The 6,000-nt window shown below is 36.1% G+C and overlaps 1 long non-coding RNA gene across 1 annotated transcript in view; it reads left to right on the forward strand.

Moving 5' to 3' along the window:
- The window catches only part of LOC110134001 (uncharacterized), a 57,648-nt gene extending 52,693 nt beyond the window's left edge, over positions 1 to 4,955 (forward strand). The window contains exon 4 of the long non-coding RNA XR_002312931.2: positions 4,746 to 4,955. This is a non-coding gene — a long non-coding RNA (uncharacterized lncRNA). The remainder of the gene's footprint in view (positions 1 to 4,745) is intronic.
- Positions 4,956 to 6,000: the final 1,045 nt, after the last annotated feature.

The following is a 6,000-nucleotide window of genomic DNA, read 5'->3' on the forward strand; positions in this document are numbered from 1 at the left end:
CAGGGATGCATAGGTGATCTGGTTCTTTAAATTCACTGTGGGTGTGTATACAGATTTCTTCCAAAGAACTGTGAATAAACTTGCAGAAAATGTACTTCAGCCTATTATTGATTGCTCAACCTTTACAATAACCTCTTGTCTTAGAGGTTTTAAAATTATTTACCTTTTCTTTGCTAGAAAATGCTAACTAAGCAAGGTAAAAGACCAGCAAAGCAAATGGTACCAGTTTGGGAAAATGGCTCTAGACTTACTTTACTTCCTAATTAAGCTAATGTTGGTCTAATATCCTTAATGGATTTGGGTCACATCAAGGAAATTATTTAAATTTTTAATTTCTAGGAGTTTTAAAGTAGTTGGAAAGTTGAACCTGCTAATATATAAGAAACATAACAATAAAAGAGAGTTTATAACTAAAAATTGTATGACTTGATTCAGGGAAGGGCAGTGTGGATCTCATAGTCAAAGAAGGCTTCATGAAAAGAGAGAGACTCAAGGTGGGCCTTAAAAAATACAAGATGTTTTTAGTATTATGTGTAATAACGTTGGGAGGTATCAAAACATCAGACTGAAAAGACTAATTCTAATACCTCTTTAAAATTTTTTTCTAGACATTTAGTCAAAAGAAATACTTGGAAATGTGAACAAAGATGTGTGTCCATGTTAGTTCATGACTTTTTATTTATATCCACTTAAACAAGGATCCATAGAGGATTTATAATAATTAAATTATGATAGTATCATTCAGCTGGAATAATAGACAACAGTTAAAAAGAATAATATAGACCTTTATCTTTATGTATTGAGTGAAAATAGCAGGTTGTGGAAAAGCATGATACCTTACTAGTGCTTCTATGGTCTTTGAAAGCTTTACCTCTGATACACTGAATGCCTTTTCTTAATAGTAATATTAATTACTAGCAATAGTAGTAACTATTGTTAATCTTCTGGTTTTCCCATATTGTAAGCATTGTGTGTCAGATATTACACATGCTATTTTTTATAAGTCTCACAAATACTGTGAGATGAGTATTATTTTATAGATGAATAATTTGAGAAGCTAAGCAACTGGCCCAAGTTCACACAGTTATTTGCTTGTGGAGGCAAGACTCAGGGTTGCCTGAGTGTAAATAAAATCAATTTATTTCAACAAGTTAGTAGTGTTCTATCTTTTTGGAAGAACTTTTAGTCCTCACAGCAATCCTGTAAGATAAACTAAGCAAATATTATCATTTATCCATTTATGGGGGCTTCCCAGGTGGCGCTCATGGTAAAGAGCCTGCCTGCCAGTGCAAGAGATGTAAGAGACATGGGTTCAATCCTTGGATGGGGAAGATCCCCTGGAGGAGGGCATGGCAACCCACTCCAGTGTTCTTGCCTGGAGGATCCCACAGACAGAGAAGCCTGGTGGGCTACAGTCCAGAGGGTCACAGAGAGTCGGACACGACTGAAGCAACTTATTATACAACAAGACAGCACAGCACAGCCATTTGTGGACAAATCTTTTTACATGTCTTCTCCGAGGGACATCAAATTTGATAAATTCTGTGCTTTCTCTTTGTTTGGTCCTTGTTTCTCTCTGTGATAAGAGCTGAGTTTGGGAAGAATCTGGGTGGGAGGAGCCACAGCTCTTCCTCCTTCTTCGTCTAACAACTCAGATGCTTTTTGATGGACACATTCAATTCTGTTCTCCCTGCTGGAAGCTTTAAGGGTAGATGCAGGAAGGCTCCTGGTTGTCTGTGGCTGCCTAGGCTAGGGTGGTAAACTCTGTTATTATGAGGTTCAGTATTAGAATGCCACTGTTGCTTTATGCTTAAGCCACATTCACCATGCTTTATCATCATTATTTCCATTTACCATCTGCATTAATTTTTGATATAATTCCTCTGCTGGATCAGTATTTAGGAAGAGTAAATAAGGGTGCATGTATTGGATCCTCTTTAACACCAATGGTCATGAGGATTCAAAGTGAACTTGATAATTTGGCAGCAGGGTAAAAGCAATGTCATGGATGTTAACTGTTGTAATCGTAACAGTTACCTAACAGTTGTAATTATTTGACTGTTATTCTCAGAGGTTAAATCTATAATTAGATAGGTACAGGAGTGTGAAACCTTGTTTGGCAATAATTTGTACAAAAAAGATTTTTTAATTTTATCACAAATGCAGGCTTAATTTTATCACAAATGCAATGATTAGAAACTACTATAAAAAAAAAAAGAAAGAAACTACTAGAGAATTGTTAGGGTATGTAAACCAGGATGGTGAAGGGTTTGTAAGGAATAATGCTTCATTCAGCCAACCAGAAAATACTTCTTTTGTGCCTTTTATATACTGTAATGATGGATGGATAGATAATGAAAAAGTACCAGGTTTATACAGTGGAATATCATTCAGACTTAGAAAAGGAGATTTTGCCATTTGCAACAACATGATGAACCTGGAGGACACTGCGCTAAGTGAAATAAAAGAGTCACAGAAAGACATAGAAAGCATGATTCCATTACATGAGGAATATAAAGTAGTCAGAGTCACAGAGACAGAAAATAGGACAGTATTGCCAAGGACTTGGGAAGAGGGGATGGAGAGCTACTGTTCAAAAAGATTCAGTCTTGTGAGATTAATAAATTCTAAAGATCTGCTGTACAGTAATATCATCAATAGCTATTAGGCTATTGCCACATCTCAAATATTGTGAAAAAGGCCGTGGTGAACATGGAGTACACATGCCTCTTGAAGATTCTAATTTCAGTGCTTTTGTATATATGCCCAGAAGTGGGGCTGCTAGATTAAATGGCAGTTCTATTTTTAACTTTTTGAGGGATGCAGAGGGGATGAATTCTGAAGATGCTGAAGAGGCCTAATTGAGAGGACTCTGTCCCCAAATGGATCTTGAGAGTAAGGAGGATGAGCCGTGGATTGGTTCTTGGTTTATATTTTGGACAGCTAGATGGATAATGTTGGAATTTATGAAGACAGAAAATAATATATGAGAGGCAAATTTAGTGGTGGTGGTAAGATAGTGATTTGCATCTGTATTGTTGTGTATGAGGCACTTGAGAGCTATCAGTGGAGTGGCCTAATGATGCATACAGGAAACAGCTGATATCATAAGAGTGGATGCATTTATGTAAGGAGCAATGTAGGATTTCATTTCATGAAAACTTTATAGAGTTCTCAGTAAATATTTTTAGTTCTAGAAATAACATACAGATACAAAATTTTGGATATAATTTTTGGGGTTCATGACATTCTAAAGGCCATTTTTCTTTTTTTTTCACTTAAAAAATAAGTAGAAAAATGGAAGAGATAAACCTGGGTAAGTATAAAGGAGTGAACAAGAAAGATCAGTACAAGAAGGATACTTCAATGGATTGGCTGGAGACACAGGTGGGAATAAATAAAGAATTGTGTCAGAGGAAATAACAGAGAAGGACATTTTAGAAAGAAGTGCAGAATCAGGAGTGTTTAGATGTTTTAGAAGTGTGGAGGGATAAGACTGAGAATCATGGTTTCAGGGATGCTGTGGGACAGAGACTCAATTGCCTCCAAAATTACAAGGAAGTGAGGAAGTAAAACCAAGCACATGATATTCTTTTCCAGAATATTGTGGGAGAAGAAAACCAAGGCAGTAGCTGACGTAGCACAGGTTCATGGCAAGGATTTATTTTTTATGTTTTTATTGCTGTGTCATAAAATGCTTCTGTACTGAGGTTAAAGAAGCATTGAAACTTTAAGGCATATTTATTTATTTATTTTTAATTCAGAAGAGAAGACAAAAGGTTTTGAAAGTGGGGTTCAAGTATCCAATTTATAATTTTTATGTGAGTCAGCAACTCAGTGCTGCCTTTAATGCAGACAGTGCCAGTGGCATCCTGCAAAGGCAGCAACTGTCATAAAAAGTGTGCAAGCAAAGACAGGTGACAGCTTGTTAGGGGTGGTGAAAAGGGAATTCCCAATTAAATGGCAAATTGAACTACACGGACACAAATATCCTCTGGGATGCCAGGGTTCTTTTTTCAGGAATTCCTAGGGAGAATAAAAAACCTTTCATCCTTCTTGTTTGAGAAAATTTGTGCCCTAAATTCAGAAAGGCGAGTTACACTGTGGTATTTGAATAGTTTTGGGTTGATATGCCATGGGAACTATCTGTCAGATCTAGTTACAAAAAACATGTGATGCGTTAGACTTACTCAAGGGCGATGTGTCAGAGTTTCTGCCTGGGGAGTTTGCTAATGCGTCTTTTTTTTTTTTTTTTTTTCCTCTTTGAAGCTACCTGACAAATTTTGGGATCATAGAGTGATATTTGTTAATTTTACCTTAATTTTGTAAAAGATAACTCATTATTTTCTTCCATGCCCTGCTCCATGTACAAAATAAGAAAACACTTAATACATGAATGGCACTAAGAATGATTCTATATGTGCAAGGATTAAAGATATGTTCATAACAAAAGTCTTGAAGTATATGCCGGAAAACTCCAAGAATGTAATTTTACCATGAAAAATTTCAGAATGTGAGATTGCTAATGCAATGCTATATATAAATTTAAAGCATTGCTTCTTTTAGGATAAAGTACCCCAAATGCCCCCTCCTAGACACATTTCAGTGAATTTGACAAAGTAGAATTATTAAATAATCCAGAATCAGAGTTTAATAAATAAGTGATCCTAAATTGCAGACTTAATGGTAACAAAAACAGAGAATGTATTATTTTCCACTTTTATGTTATGTATTTGTGTGTCTAGGGATACATGGATCTTGCAGAACAGCTCTTAATGCCTGGCTTTGTAGGAGGAAGGACAACAAACAGAAAGAGGCCCTCTGTAGCTGTCATTTTGCAACGGAGCTTACCTGGTCTGCTGAATTTGAGCACCAAAATAATGATGCCAAGTATCAATTAAGTCTGCTCAGTGAAAGTATCTCCAAGTGGCCTATCTAACTCTGATTTATAAGACTCGCAAACAGATAAAATAAAACTAAAATCGCATGATGGTGCAAGTTTTTCCATGTAACTACTGAGTGCTTTTAATGATTGCTACCATTCTCTTCCCACTAACTCAGTAGATGAAACCCATATTTAGCGGTAGTTCAATTAGCATGTGGGTCCTTGCCTTTAAATGATTGGTTCTTTTCTATTTCCCATCTTATTTTTATCCATTTATGTAAGAGATATGTATTGGACACTCTTATGGTCTGAATTGTATACCCAGATTCCTATGTTAAATTCCTAAGCCCCAGTACTTCAGAATGCGAGAAATAATTAAAAGTTAAATGAGTTCACTGATGTGAACCTCCATCCAATATGACTTTTGTCTTCATAAGAAGAGGAGATTAGAATACAGACACAAAGAAGAGATGATGTGAAGACAAAGGGAGAAGACAATCATCTATAAGCCAAAGAAGGAGATGTCAGAATGAAACCAAACTTGCTGATACCTTGATCATGGACTTCTAGGCACCATAACTATGAGGAAGTTGTTATTAAAGTTGTTAAAAAGTCCATGGTACTTTTTAATGGCAATCTTTGCAAATTAATAGCATGCTTCTCAAACATAAGTATGCATAAGGATAACCTAAATATTCATTAAAAGAGAAATTCATGAGCCCCACTATCAGAGTTTCTGATTCAGGTTTTGAGTGAGGCCCAAGAATTTACATTTCCAACTATCTTCTAGGTGATGTGATGCTCCTAGGGGACCATACTTTGGCAAGTAGCACTGCCTTAGTAAATACAAATGCCTTTCAGAATGGTGACAAGTAATCTTTCCCACTGACTATTAATTTTTCAGGAATTTCATAATCCCATTATGGAAGACAGTCATCCTTGAAGTTAGCAATGATGGGAGTATTTAAATCATAGAAACTGGCAAAATCTACAAAACAGGGCTTTTATTGCTGGAGGGCCAGTGAATGAGTTTATTAGATGGCTTTTCAAGTTATGGAAGGTAGAAAAAAGCTGAGGGTGTGAAGCTGAAGAGGACTTTCCTAAAGTGAAAAAGA

Source organism: Odocoileus virginianus, chromosome 21 (genome assembly GCF_023699985.2).
Source record: "Odocoileus virginianus isolate 20LAN1187 ecotype Illinois chromosome 21, Ovbor_1.2, whole genome shotgun sequence".
Lineage (NCBI taxonomy): Eukaryota > Metazoa > Chordata > Mammalia > Artiodactyla > Cervidae > Odocoileus > Odocoileus virginianus.